The sequence below is a fragment of the Dipodomys merriami genome, unplaced genomic scaffold (genome assembly GCF_024711535.1).
Source record: "Dipodomys merriami isolate MVZ:Mamm:240054 unplaced genomic scaffold, mDipMer1.0.p SCAF_8, whole genome shotgun sequence".
In the NCBI taxonomy this organism is placed as follows: Eukaryota; Metazoa; Chordata; class Mammalia; order Rodentia; family Heteromyidae; genus Dipodomys; species Dipodomys merriami.
In genome coordinates, this window is record NW_027206401.1 from 48,778,801 (window position 1) to 48,793,869 (window position 15,069).

The window sequence follows — 15,069 nt, forward strand, 5'->3', positions numbered from 1 at the left end:
GGGCTGGGCCACAGGAAAGGTAATGGGCAGATGTTCTGGCCATGAGTCCCTGTGAAGAACTTAGCTGACACTTGGCATCTTCTATTCATCTGTCCTGAGACCAGCTACCTTGCCAGGACCTGCTCACACTGAGGATTTGCAAGCAGTTTAAGTGTCGTCATTGTTTTACATCTCAAGATATTGGAGTCATATGTTGCTCAGTCATAAGAACTTAAATAGGCACTGTGGCTTCATTGTCCAAAATACTTGTTAAGTGATGCTCATTTTGTATCAGTGTCGTTGGATGCTTCCCATAGCAAGGTGAAAAATCTAGTGCAAGACTGAAGTGACATTGAGACCCAGTCCATTCCTAGTTTTGTGTACCCATGCAAGTACATGGAATCTTATCTTGGTTCTGAGTTCTGAGAACTGAAGTTTCATCCCATTCATCCCGTGCTTGTACCCAAGCTCTGTCCTCTAGGTGACGGACCTTGCTAAAATGATCAACACCTATGTTTATAATCATATAAACAGTTAGCATTGTGGGCTTACTGGGAGAGTACCATATATTTTATGTATACGTATTCTAGTCCTTACAATAACTCTGCAGCAATAGATAGTCCTATTGCCAAACAGGAAAATAAGGCTCAGAGAAGTGAATAATTTGTTCAGTGTCACAGAAGCAGAAGGAAACTTTTCAAATGCCAGAGTCCAGGTCCTAAGAGTCACACTGGAATCCTGCTTTGACTCCCATTCCTTGGTCAGGTTCTGTTAACCTGGTCATGGGCACCCTTGGTGTCCATTATCTTCCTTCTTATGCTTCTGAATATTGTGTGTTCCAAGCATCTCTGTTGAGATTGCTCTACCTGTCATTCATCCTGTCACCTTTGCAGGACCTTCCTCATACCTTAGCTGGGTTCTGTAGATTTGTTAGACTGATCTCAGCTCAGAACAAGGAGTCAAGACTTTGCAGACCAAGGAACTTGGACCCAACTATACACAACACAGGCAATACAAACAGACTGGAATGTTAAACCAGAAGCAACGGTGATAGCATTGCACACAAACCTCTGCAAAATCCGAAAGCAAACAATACTATGTTTGTCCTCATGAAGATCAAAAATATGTAAATGCATTTGAGAGATGGCAATATTAAAATCAAAAAGAGAAAAGAATACATAATGGAAAGCATTTGAATTGAGTCATTATTAGAAATGATGGAGACCCAAGGCAGCGAAATGACATATTCAAAGTGCTGTAAAAAAACAGTCAACAAAGAAATCGATGTCAAACATACTATCCTTCAAAAATAGACATGAAATAAAAACATTCCCAGATAACCTCAAATGAGAGGTTGGACTACCTTACAAAAAATATCTTAGTTCAATAGGGATGAAATTCCACTGGTAATAATTTAAATCTATTGGAACAAATGAAGAACATAAAAAATGTTAAGTATGTGGATAATTGCATTTTTTCTCTTTTTACCTCTTTTTTAAAAAAGTTAATTGTTTAATTAGGATGACATATTATTGAATTTCTGATATATGAGATACATATATATAATATGATACATTATATATGACATATGAAATCATAGAACACATTATATATGTATATACATTATCCATAATATATATGACAATAATAGTACAAAGGAGAGAAAATGGAGCCATATTGGAATAGAGTATAACTATTCTGTGAAAATTAAATCAGCTCCAATCTGAAGTCAGTTATGATAAATAAAGTGTATGATCATTGCAATCCTTAAAACAACCTTTAAGAAAATAACTTAAGATATATAAGCAAAAAATACAGTAGTCCATGAGACTCTTATCTCTAGTTAACTACCAAAGATGCTGGTCATGGAAGCTTTGGCTCAAGTGGTACAGTGCTAGCCTTGAGCAAAAATTCAGGGACACTGCCTACACCCTGAGTTGAAACCCCAAGACCACCACCAAATGATAAATAAATGATTAAATAAATAAATAAAATGGAGGGACAGCAAAAAACATGAGACATATCAAACCAATTGGCTATCAAAGATTGGGTTAAATGGGAATAGATTAACTACTTCCTTTTAAAAAAGAGCTACTGAAGCCAGACCCCAGTAGCTAAAGCCTGTAATCCTATCTACTCAGGAGGCTGAGAGCTGAGGATCATGGTTCAAAGCCAGCCCAGGCAGAAAAGTCTATGAGACCCCCTACTTCAAAAAGCTGGAAGTGGAGTAGTGGCTCATGTGATAGAGTACAGCCCTGAAGGAAAAAGCCAAGGGACAGAACCCATGTCCTAAATTTAAGCCCAGTACTAGAACAACAACAACATAAGCCATTGAACATTGAGTAATACAGCGACCACTGAGTGCAGCTTATGATATTCTGCTAGTATAAATAACATCACTGTGATATTTTATGTACAGTTTTTGTTTTTGCTAGTGCTTGCTTGTAAGAAATTTCATAGCATGGAATTAATTGAATCAGAACTTTATAATTTGACACATGTTGATGTGTTACTCTCCTAAAATATGTAAGACTATTTCCAAACAGAGCCATTACCAACATTTATAATTATTTAAATCCATGGGTAATGATAATCTGAAGTTGGTTAAATTGGCATTTGTTTTCCTGCTAGTGAGGCAAACATTTCTATCCCTAAGATTGCTCTCTTATTTTTATTTGCACATTTATTATGTTTTATGTGCAAATTAGTTGCTCAGCTGTTTATTGAGTGGAATATGGACATTTCTCTTTTTTTAAAATTGTAGTGATGGAAGTAACTTTAATATTTTTTAGTTTCTTTCCTATAAAAGCTAAGTGAAATAATTAAATTAGCTTAATGATATTAACTTCTTGAGATTGGGGATAATTAAGAAGTGATTTTACTGGACACTGTGTGGCTCATAGCTATAATCGTAGCTACTCAAGAGGCTGTTATCTGAGGATCATGGTTTGAAGGCAGCTGGGGCAAGAAAGTCCACGAGACCATTATCTCCAATTAACCACCAATTTCTGGAGCTGTGGCTCAAGAGGTAGAGCATCAGTCTTGAGTGAAAAATCTAAGGGACAGTTCCCAAACCCAAGCCCTGAGTTCAAATCTCAGTACTGGCACAAAACAACGCCCCTCATGACCCCCCCCCCCAAGTGATTTTGAAGAAAGCTGGCTATGAAGTGATTAAGTTGCTTCACATGCTTTAGGGATTTACTTCAGCTGGCCGGCCTGATGGTCTCTTTCTGAGAACTTGTCCCGGTTACTTCCTGTCTGCCCTACAGGCTCTAAGAGGAAATACAGAGTGGCTGACAGAGCAAGGGGCTGCAGAGGCTTAGGTGCAAGGCTTAGGCAAGCTGGAAATAATGAATTAGTCAGGGCAATTTTAGTGCTAAAACATAAAAAATAACATGATGATAATGCAGATCAGTAGATTTGATATTCTCCATAGATCCTGAAATAGATGAACACCTGGGTCAAATGAGGATTTCTGAGCTTCTAGGCAGTGGAAGAGACATTTGTTTCATGCCCAGGAGCTACATTATACTTTTTTCCCTGCAGATTTTATGTCTAGCTGTGACATTGACTCTAGAAAATGCTCCCAGTGTGTCGTGTCCGATTTCATGGAAGATCCATGATACCAAGAGCCTTAGAGTTCAAGGTTCACTTTAGTTGAGGAGTAGTAGCTCCTCCACTATCCGTGTACTACCACTCCACTGGACTCCTCCACCACCCAACACCTTCCTTGCAGACACTTCCTGGAAGACACTTATCAAAATTTAAATTCTGCTGATGAGAAGTGAATAATTCTCAGATGTCATAGATCCTAAAGCATGATAGCAGATCATTGAAAATCAGCAAGGGTTTGAAATGAATAATAATCAAAGACCACTAGGTGCGAGGTCTTTTGATAATCAGTAATGGTACAAGATAAAGCATGAACCTACTCTTGAGTGATGTCTAAATCCATTCTTGCTGCTACAACAAAATACCTGAGACAGCAAATTTTATAAACCAAGTTAATTCTTACAGTTTTAGACACTAGGGAGTCCTGGCAAGGTACTGGGAAATTTGATGTGTGGTGAGAGTTAATTTCTGCTTCTTAGATGGCACCTCTTGCTACATCCTTATATGGTGGAAGGAACAGAAGGATTGGACAGCTCTTTGAACACTCTCTCTGTCTCTGTCTCTGTCTCTGTCTCTGTCTCTGTCTCTCTGCTAGGGAAGTGCTCTACCACTGAGCTTACCCTCACTCATCCCTTCTTCTAAGGTTCTTTCTGGAGAGTATAACCCCATTAATATCACTACAATGTAGATTAAGTTTCCATGTATAATTTGGAGAGACACAAACATTCAAGCCATATCAAATGGCTCATTCTAGCCTCTTTCTAATTGAGAAATACTACACATCTTGGGCACTTGGGTGACTCCAAGTCACTTTCTACCTGCCCAAATATAGCACTACTCAGGAAATAGACATATAAGTCAGACAGATGGATTTAAAATGATAATAGTAAGGCTGGAGCCCAGGACTAGAATGTACAATCATGGTCCAGTCAATGGTTTCTACTGAAATATCGCTTCTCTAGGTGTCCTAGTATCCATGGGACTGACCCAGCCAGACTGTCAGAGGCACTTACACAAGAAGGCTAAGAGTGAAGATGAATGGCCATAAACCAGACACTCCATGCTACCAGGCTCTCTGCTTATTTTCACAAGATAACTTTTAACTAACCAGGAAAAATATTGACTGTTGGTTATTAGCCATCAGTCCAGGACCTCCTCCACTGTGCACAGAGGGAGAGAAAGTGAGGGAAGGGGAAGGGTCCTCCCCTGGAGTAGGAGCGGGGTGCATGTGCTCCCTGACAATAAATGGCAGATCTGGCTTGGTTTTTTCCTGCTGGTTCTTCTTTTTAAATCACCTTCTCTCTCTATGTTTAGCAGTAAAGAAAGCAGAGTAAACTGGGGAAAAGTTAGCATGGTCGAGTCTGGACTGGAGAGAGAGATGTGGTTCCACCTGGGGAATATGATCTTGGCTTTTCCTCTGTGTTGTTTTGGAAGGCCAGAGATTTTTGTCTTATTATTCTGTTCTCTCTCTCTCTCTCTCTCTCTCTCTCTCTCTCTCTCTCTCTCTCTCTCTCTCTCTCTCTCTCTCTCTCTCTCTCTCTCTCTCTCTCTCTCTCTCTCTCTCTCTGTTTAAGGTTGGCCTCTGCTTAGGGCAAATGTGCAGTTTTCTTACAGTTAGAACACAGGATTTCAGGTACTTATTACTGCTTCTTTTGACCCAATCCTTATTTTTCCTTTCTTTTTCGCAGCTGGCACTTATTTATGTTACTTTGTCCTTTTGTGTCCTTGTAAGGTACCTTCTGCTCTTCCTAGAACCAGGCAAGGTATAAATACAGGAATAAATATAGTAAGCACCTGCTTCCCAAGCCTCTGGCTCCACGTCATGCGTCACTGCTTCCTGGCCTTTGGCTCAGGCGATAGCAGGCTCCATCCCTGCCCTGGGTTGGTGCCCAGATTGCTCACTCAGGACTTCTTGTCATTCTTGGCTCTTCTTGCTCACTCCCTTTGGTCCAGTTTCTTAGCTTTATATTGGCTGACAACAATTTTCGCTATTCCACATCTCCGCTGCCCACCTCCTGCTCACCTTGAGTTGCTTACTAAGTCTATCAACCTTTGGCTTTAGCTAACATCTGCATATCATGCCTTCAGCCCACCTCACATGGTATTTTTGAGTCCTGGGGACGTGATGTGGTGTGGTTTTGGAGTCTTGTGAGTCTGGCATAGCACAATCCTCCATCCATCCACTACTCATCTATTTTCTCGCCATCTATCTGATCTTTCATTCATTCCCTCATTGTGTGCATGCATTTAGGTCTTGCTCTGCCATAGAAACCACACTAAGGACTTAAGAGTATAATAGTGAGCCACAGTTAGAAAATTTCACTTTATGGAAGTTTTCATTGAAGTTCTGTAAGTTTGTCCATTTTATTTTATTTCTTATTTGGAGATAGGGTCACATTTTGTAGCCCAGTTGGCTTTGAACTTGTAATCCTCCTGTTTCAGCATCCTGAGTGCTGGGATTATAAGCATGTACCACCACACCCACAGTTCTTTCTTGTGGTGTTTACTGCTGAGTTATATCTTCAGCCCCAGGAAGTTAAATTCAAGCTCTGACATTTGTTAACTACGAAAAATTAATTTGACAAAGTCTTAGATTCTTAATCTGCACATTTTGGGTGGTTACCTATTGCCCGAGGCCATTACAAAGAAAGTATGTGGCATAAGGTGTGGGCCCAGAAAACAGTGCATGAGGCAGTAATTATCAGTTTGATGTCTGGTTACACCATAACATGGCCCGGCTTGCAGCTCAGTCACAGTGAATTCTGAGTTTTCTCTTTTCCATCTGTTCTTCCATCAAACAACTTTCACTTGCATTTTGTTTTCCAGAAATTTCAGTCACTACATTTGCTTTCTCCGCTGTCGTGGATTTTTTTCTTTGTATTTGAAAAAAACAGAAATCGCCATTTGCAGAGTAGTAGCACCATAAATTGCAAAATATATGCACCGTGTCACATTCATGACAGGTGAATTAGCTATGCTCAACTCTTGCCATGCCACTTGCTGTATTTATAATCCCAAAGACAGGTATGTTTCTAAGTCCACAGAACCTTCTAGCAACTGTCTCATTTACAGATTCTGACCATTCTTCCCTGGAACTATGCTTTCTAACTGGGATGCTAAGCCTCTTTCCTAAGAAAAACCTCTAAGTATCTTAGTCAAGTGAATCCCTCCTTGTTTGATCAGTTTCACCACATGTGGCCAGTGGTTTCTGAAATATGATAGGGGCTGGCAAAGTTTTGGTGGAAAAGAAAGGCAAATACATATGCCTAGTCTGCCATTGTGAGTCAGGAACATCCACAATGAATCTCTGCCAACATTTTCAGCTGAAAAGGTAGCACAACAAACAGCGGAAGTGCCCTGGCTACATGTTCAGAGCTGGTGCTCCCAGGCAACTGGAGTTGAGTGAATTCTGGGATGGGCTTTGGAGTGGCAGCACAGGTGCTGCTCTACCAACTCTGCTCGGTCTCCCTTTCCCAGAAGTCCTTTCTCCCCTTCCCTCTTCTCCATACTTCCAATGCTGGTGGTGGACGCTGAAAAAGAGGACAATTTTCACTAGTGACTAAGGATATACAGTGAGGCTAAATACATGGGTTAAGGTATTTTTCAAGAAGTGGCTATATTCTCAGATTTAATGAGAACCACCAAGGCAGATGAACTTGGAGGCGAGCTCCCTCTCTACACACAAATTCCACTTGTTGGGCTCACAAATAAGCTTCTGTTAGCTTCACAGATTACGCTGGGCATCTGATCACTCAGCAGGCCTGCGTGGTGTTGTCTCTGTGTCTGTGAACATGGGCTGAATATCTGAAACATAAAGGAGCAGTCAGCGGTGTCATACCCAGGTCAATAATTTCAGAACGCCTTCAAGAGTATGAATTCCATCTGCAAACTCTTCTTTCTTTGTGGTGTGATGATTCTGGGACTCCTGTGTTGTTGCTGTTGGTTGGACTGATAAGCAAAGCTCACAAGTGAGGAAGAGTTAGATTCTCTTGTTAATCTTTGCTGGAGAAGCCCATGCTGTAAATTTAAGACCAAGCTGTCAGACAGAAATTAGAGTGGTTATATTTGGTCGTAAATGTGACACTGGTATGGCCAAATTGTTAGAGTATCCAGCATGTCTGTACTCATTAACAAGTAGCCATTTCTCTGGGCACTGAGTGTCCCATACCACTCTAGGGACCTCGTGGACTTTCAGTCACTCAGCAATGAAGGCTGCCCTGACACCATCAGGTCTACTAAGGTGCCTTGCCTGGCTTTGTTCTGTGTGTTCTTGACTATTTGGATTGTCATGTCTACGCATAACAATCTGACTTATCAGAAATTAGGAGGATTATAAGCTTAAATTGTAGAGCCCTGGCTCTACATGTCAGAGGGATATTCTATGTGTGTTGATGGCTGGCCCCTGAGGCATGGAACTTGGAAAAATGAAGATGTCCTAGAGAGAAAAGGTCAGTGGGGACTCACTCAGGGCTTCACTCAACCCTCTGGAGGCTTGGTGATGTAGAAGAGGATGATGGAGATGGTCCCAGATGGCCACTAGGAAGTGGACAGGTAATGGGTAAATCTAGGACAGGAAGGGGGGGAAGAGAGAGAGAGAGCGAGCGAGCGAGCGAGAGAGAGAGAGAGAGAGAGAGAGAGAGAGAGAGAGAGAGAGAGAGAGAGAGAGAGAGAGAGAGAGAGTTTTTATGGACTGGCAAGATGCAAGCTTGGGAAAAAGTGGCTGAAGATCAGCAGTCCAGTGGGGTTACAGGATGTCCATGTCACAGCTGTTCCTCTCCACCCCCTCCCTTTACCGTCCCAGGTGCAGGGCCTCCTTGCCAGTTCTGAACACCGGCAATCATCCAGCCTCAGGATTTTCCCATTCTTTCTGCCTGGACTTTGCCCCCTCCCACCTCCCTCACCTCTTCAGATCTTTCCCAGATATGACTCCTTCCTGTGCCCCTCCCCAAACGGTCGATCCATTCACATCTATCCCACCATCTTCCATGCTTTTTTCTTTGTGTCTGTGTCTGTCTGTGTCTATATCTGTCTCTCTATCTCTGTCTATCTGTCTCTGTCTCTCTCTCTGCTGATACTGAGGCTTAAACTTAAGGCCTACACTGTCTTGCTTGACTTATTTTTTTTTTTTTTTTTTTTTTTTTTTTTTTTTTGGGTCCGGTCGTGGGCCTGAACTCTGGGCCTGGGCACTGTCCCTCAGCTCTTCAGCTCAAGGCTAGTGCTCTAGCACTTGAGCCACAGCGCCACTTCCGGCTTTTTTCTTTTTGCTTATGTGGTGCTGAGGAATCGAACCCAGGGCCTCAGGCATGCAAGGCAAGCGCTTTACCACTGAGCCACCTTCCCAGCCCCTTGACTTATTTTTGTTTACGGCCTTTGCTCTACCACTTGATCCATGCCTCTACTTCCAATTTTCTGCTGGTTAACTGGAAATAAGATTCTTGAAGATTGTATCTGCCCCAGATGGCTTCAAATTTACATCCTCAAATCTCATTCTCCTGAGTGGCGAAGATTACACAGATACCCAGATCATATTTTGCTTTGTAGCTCTCATCACTTCCAAATAAATACACAATATGTTTGCTCATAGATTTGGTTTATCATCTAGTGTCTCGCACTCTAATGAAAGTTTTGTGATAGTAGGGACTGCACTGCTGCGTTGTTGATACTTGAAAGAGGTAGGTGCGCAAAGTAGGTATTTAGGCACTTAGTGAATATTTGAGTAGTGAAGGAACAGGGGACTGTGCTTACTATGACTTGGACATTGCTTTTTGTTCTGTACTCTTCTGATGTGTGTGTGTGTGTGTGTGTGTGTGTGTGTGTGTGTGTGTGTGTGTGTGTGTGTGTGTGTGTGTGTGTGTGCATGTGTGTGTAAGGTTGGCAGGTGACAGAATAACTGACGCTTATATAGTTGCCTTCCCAAGTGTATGAGGGAGGTCTCTACTCTTCTGTTTTCTAATTTTAATCAAGTGTAATGTACATAGCCACATGTGGCTGGGATTACTGTCCTGGGCAGAGCAGCTGTAGCCTGCTTATGCCCTACATGCGTAGAGGGGAGAGTTCAAGGTTACCTAATGGCTCTTGGCAGTGCATAACTCACTGGGATAATTTCTAGGGTCCTGGATAGCTCATCCTGGTGCCCCCTTTATTTTGTTTTGTCTGGAGCAGAGACAGGTAAGAGCAAAGAGAGTGAGGCAGTTGCCTTGGGTACAAAACTTAAGGGAGTGCTAGACAGCAAATAAACAAAACAAAAAACTCACTAAGGCTTCAAAGTACAATCCTCAGATCTCAGCTTTCTGAGTATCTAGGATTACAGGTGTGAGCCACTGGCACCAAGTTTTGGTTTCATACTTTTTAGTGGCTGTTTGGCTTCCCATTATGTAAATACGTGTGTTTAATATACTTCCTACCATTGGACACTTAGTCTCTTTTTCCCTAGTTTAGCCTTCACAATGTTGGAATAAATAACCCTGTAAATGTGTTATTAGACATGCATGTAAGCTTACCTGGAGGATATAGTTGTAAGAAAGGAATTGTTGGGCCATAAGGGTGATTTTAATTTTGACACCTGTATTCTGATTGTACTCCTGAGAGTTTGTGTCACTTATAGTTCTACCAGTAAGACAGGATCCAAATCCCCATTCCCTTGCCAATAGAACAGGATGTTAAACTTCTGCTCTTTGCAAATATGTTAAGAAATCTTACATTTCAATTTAGTTGTAACCTACAATTTTGTTATTCCATATGAAATTCATTTTCCTTTCTTTAAAAAGATTTGAGTTTTTGTGCTACCTATTTTTAGTCCATGCTTACTAGTTCTCATTATAAAAATTGGAATATATTTTTTTTTGTAATTCAACAGCTTTATTCTAATAGATAGGAGTTCCAACAGCTCATAAACTGCATAGATAACTCCTGTGCATTACCTAGGTGTCTCAGTGCTCAAAAATGGTTCCTGTATCTTAACTTTGTTTTAATCTCAGGATTAGTATACAATTGTGTTTTTCTTGTATAAAAATGCATTTCTTGAAATAGCAATGATTAATTATGAATATTTATAATTACTTTATGTTAAATGTAAATGATACAGAACACTTTCTTTTCTTTTCTTTCTATTTTGTTTTTTTTTGTGTGTGTGCCAGCCCTGGGGCTTGAACTCAAGGCCTGGGACTGTACCGGCTGGATCTCCTTGTATAGTGAGGAAATTTGCCTCAAATACTCGCTTTTAAATAGTTACATAATGTTGTGTAACATCTATGCTATGATCAGGTATTCATTTTCCTCCCAGTGCTTGTTTGCCAGCAAAAATAATTTTTTGCTTTTATATCAACTTTATTCTCAGAGCAACCTGTGTGAGTTATCAAAACCCCACATTGCCAATTGTTGATGGAATCATATTCCTTCTTACATGTAGCAAAATCTCATATGTAGCAAAAGAGGATTTCCTGTTTGTACCTCTCTGTAAGGCTTTGTGACAAATTAAACAATGACTTACACACAAGTGCTCTAATTTTATTTTTTGCCAGTCCTGGGGCTTGAACTCAGGGCCTGTGCACTGTCCCTGAGCCTCTTTGTATTCAAGGTTGGTGATATACCATTTGAGCCACAGCACCACTTCTGGCTTTTTCTGAGTAGCTTTTTGGAGATAAGGGTCTCACTGACTTTCCTTTCCTAGGCTGGCTTTGAACTGTGATCCTCAGATCTCAGCCTCCAGAGTAGCTAGGATTACAGGTGTAAATCACTGGTGCCCAGCTCAAAAGTAATTTTTATATTTTAACTGATATTTTATTTTAGAAAGATAGATGTCTTAAAGTCAAAATGATTGAGAAAATATATGTAAATATAATAAAATATAATCTATAAAACTAATTGTTATGCAATTAATAGCTGTTGTCATATGCCTTTTCAAAAGTCTGAGGCAATTCACAGTCCTTCCAGCATAGTAATTTTGACCATCTTTTGATGTTTATCGGCTATTTGTAGCTCCTCATTTATGAATGGCTTATTCAGAGTCTTCGACCATTTTCTTCTCTTTAAGTTTTGTTCTGTGTTCTATCAGTTTTCAGGGACTAGGTATTAGTATTATTAACTATTTGTGATAACTATTTTTTCCAATCTTTTATTTGCTTCTGTATTTTATAACATTTTATACCTACCTGAGCTTTCATGCTGTCAAGCATACATATTACTTTGTAATATGTATTACTTCGTAATATTTTTACTTGAATTTTTATGCTGTCAAGTATATCTTTTCATTTATGGCTTCAAAGCTTCCTGATTTTATTAAGATCTCTACTTTTTTGTAAAAAGCCAAAGAACAAATGTGTTAGGCTTTGTGGGAGCCTATGGTTTCTGTCTCAAGTTCTCATTTCTATCATTGTAGCTTGAAATCAATTGTAGATGCCAGATAACAAAGCAAATGTAGCTGTGTTCCAAGAAAACTTTATTTACAAAAGCAGGTGAAGCCTGCTGACTGCATTTTGTTAATTTTTGTATTCATGCATAAGCCAGATGGTAAAAATCCTTTGTTCATATCTTCCAAAAGTTCTCAATTAGATGAATAAAAGCCAAAATTACACCTGGTTTGACCCTCTGTACCTCTCTGACTTCATCTTCTGTAACTCTCTTCTTGCTCAATCTTCCCCAGTTATACCAGCCTCCTCTCGTTCCTTGACAGATTCCAATACCAGGCTTGCCCTTTCTCTGCTCCTTTTTCTCCATTTGTCTACAATGACCACCCAGACAGCAGCAGAGGTCTCTTCCTCAGGTCATTTAAAGTATCAGGGAACCCTTTGCTAGGCTACATTATTTAAAACCTAACCCTTGTCCTGCCAGACACTTTCTGCTCTTTTTTTCTTTTTGTCAGGCATGGGGCTTGAACTCAGGGCCTGAGTGCTGTCCCTAAGTTCTTTTACTCAGGTTAGTGCTCTACCACTTTGAGTCACAGTTCCACACCCTGGTTTTTTGGTGGTTAATTGAAGATAAGAGTCTTATGGATTTCCTGCCCAGTCAGGCTTCAAACTAGGATGGTCAGATCTTAGCCTTCTGAGTAGCTAGGTTTACAGCGGTGAGCCACCAGCACATGCCTACCTTCTACTATTTTTGCTGTCTTTTTTCCCTTTTAATTCACAGCTAATGCTGTATTTCATTTATTTATAATGTTAGCCATGAATGCTCAGCCCAAAATGTGTCTAGAATATAGCCAATTATTGTTTATTTTGTACAATAAAGAGGGAATACTGAAAATGTACACCTTCATGAGGGAAGGCCTTGCAAGTGAGAGTTCACTGATTGGCTCAAGATTTTAGGACCAACCAACCATCCGCAGGCTGTGGATGTGTACCTACAGATAATTTTATAACTCAATGACCAGAATGGCCACTAGTTCATAAGAGGTATTTTTGCTTTTATGGTTCTTTAGCAAGTCTAGTAATTGAGCTAACTTATGGAAGGAAAGAGCTTTATCTCTAAGGAACTCCTTTCTTCTAAGAAGAACTTAATATTTCTTCAAATCTTTGAGATTATCTCTGTACTTCCAAACTAAACTTAGCATTAATACCATAAAGTCTATGACCATATTTTCTATTTCATGTGATAGCTTGACTTGAGGAGGAATGCACATGTTAAGATAAGATATCCCTCCAAATTCTAGTTCTCTAGTATCTTAAGAATCCCTTACTTCTCTATTTACTATACTTGTTTTGAATCCAAAAGAGCAAATTCTTAGCCACAATAAGAACAAACAAATCAAGAAGACAGATGATATCCCATTAATCTTATGATCAACAATTAAAGTCCATATTATCTGAAAAGAATATAAATACCATTCTCTTTACACAAACAATTACACTTTTGGTACAATGAAAAACAAAATTTGTGTCCTAAATTAACCGAGAAAGCAGATATTTTTTTTTCCTGTCAGAGGATAGATAATAAATATTTTAGGTTTGATTGGCTATATAGTCTCTGTAACTATTCAACTCTGCTTTCATAGAAAACCAGCCCTAGAGCTGGTGAGTGGTTAGGATTTTGTTTCAATAAAAACTTTATTTACAAAAACAGGCAGTGGCCAGATTGTGTCTTTGGGCTATGGATTTCTAATTGCTCTATAATAAAGGTGTTCCATAGACTCTGAGGATGCATTGGACTTCAGTAGACAAGGTCAGAGAATGGGTACACAATCAATGGAGTTAGAGAGTGCATTCGATGGCCCATCAGGACCTATAAAGCAAGTGTTTGTGAGAAATAGCTCACATTTTGCCTTAAAGAAGTGGCTGTAAAGATGGAAGTAATATCTAAGATCAGGAAGGCAAGAGACAGGGGTAGGCTGCTGGGGTTGGATTCCCCATCCGATTTCCTTGTTGCTAGGAGGATCATGTTGCTAATTATAGTGTCCTGGAACTCTCTTCCATCCCACTCTTTCTCTGGGAGTGATGGATTATGAATAACACCAAAAAGTACATTTTTCCCAATTGTTTCCCCAGGGAAGATCCCCAAAAGGAACTGTCACAGGAGAATTCAAGCATGACAGTATTTTTCTCATTAAGGATTCCCAAGAGTTTGGGAATAATCTGCTGTTTACAGTCACTGCTAACCTTGACTCCGTTGAGGGATACTAATGGGCTCTCTGCCTCCCTTTAGGTAGAAGAAGAAAGAAAAGCACGAATTAGCCACTGATACGAAGATGGTCTTAGGGCCAAGAGAAGGCCAGCGATTGGTCCCCGGGGACTCTCTGAGATGCCAGGGGCAAAGACAACCGTGACTGCTTTGTGTTTATGATTCTTGGCCTTGGATCCATGCTGGGCACATGGCATGCCCTTAGTGCTATTCAAAGCCTGCATAAACATCCTACGTTATGTTTCTATGTCCTTCCCGGTGAGTAGATTGTAAACTGGGATATCAGATACTCTGTCTTTCCCTTGTTTTACTTCTGCTAATGGAGGGCTAAGGATTCAGGACAGGGAACACTCAGTGAATCTATAATTTTCATTTTTTAGTTCTGAGCGGCCTCTCTGGCCGGCTCTGAATGAGACTGCATAGGCTGAGCTGCCCACTCAAGCTGGCTGCACCAAGCATGTGCCAAGTGTGCGCTGCTCTCTGCTTTCCCTTCAGCTTGTCTTCCAGCTCAAAGGGCCCGCAGCACTCCCTGCTTCGCTCTGTTCCTCCACATGAGAGATGGGAAAAGTGAACCCTGACACTACAGAGTTTCCACAGTGCTCTGAAATTCTTATATGAAAGGATGTAGGCAAGACACGTGCACAGTCATATGTGAGTGTTGTAAGCTTTTATTTCAGAACCTTTGCACTTGAGAGTTTCGGTGGGGGAAATAAAGCCATTTCAGAGGCAGAAAACATCAGCTCTCAGGAAAGCTAAGAATAAGGGAAAGTTCCTTCTGGTGTCTCCTTGTCAGCAGGGTGCAGAGCACAGCTACACTTGCCTCAGGTAGATAAGAGCCCAGATGTTCAGCATCCTAGGCCTCATCTT

General features: G+C 40.6%; 1 long non-coding RNA gene and 1 pseudogene across 1 annotated transcript in view; one reads left to right on the top strand and one right to left on the bottom strand.

Moving 5' to 3' along the window:
- The window catches only part of LOC138819447 (uncharacterized), a 45,535-nt gene extending 30,985 nt beyond the window's left edge, over nucleotides 1-14,550 (top strand). Inside the window, exon 3 of the long non-coding RNA XR_011369437.1 lies at nucleotides 14,227-14,550. This is a non-coding gene — a long non-coding RNA (uncharacterized lncRNA). The remainder of the gene's footprint in view (nucleotides 1-14,226) is intronic.
- On the bottom strand, nucleotides 10,979-11,091 carry LOC138819547 (small nucleolar RNA SNORA40; annotated as a pseudogene).
- Nucleotides 14,551-15,069: the final 519 nt, after the last annotated feature.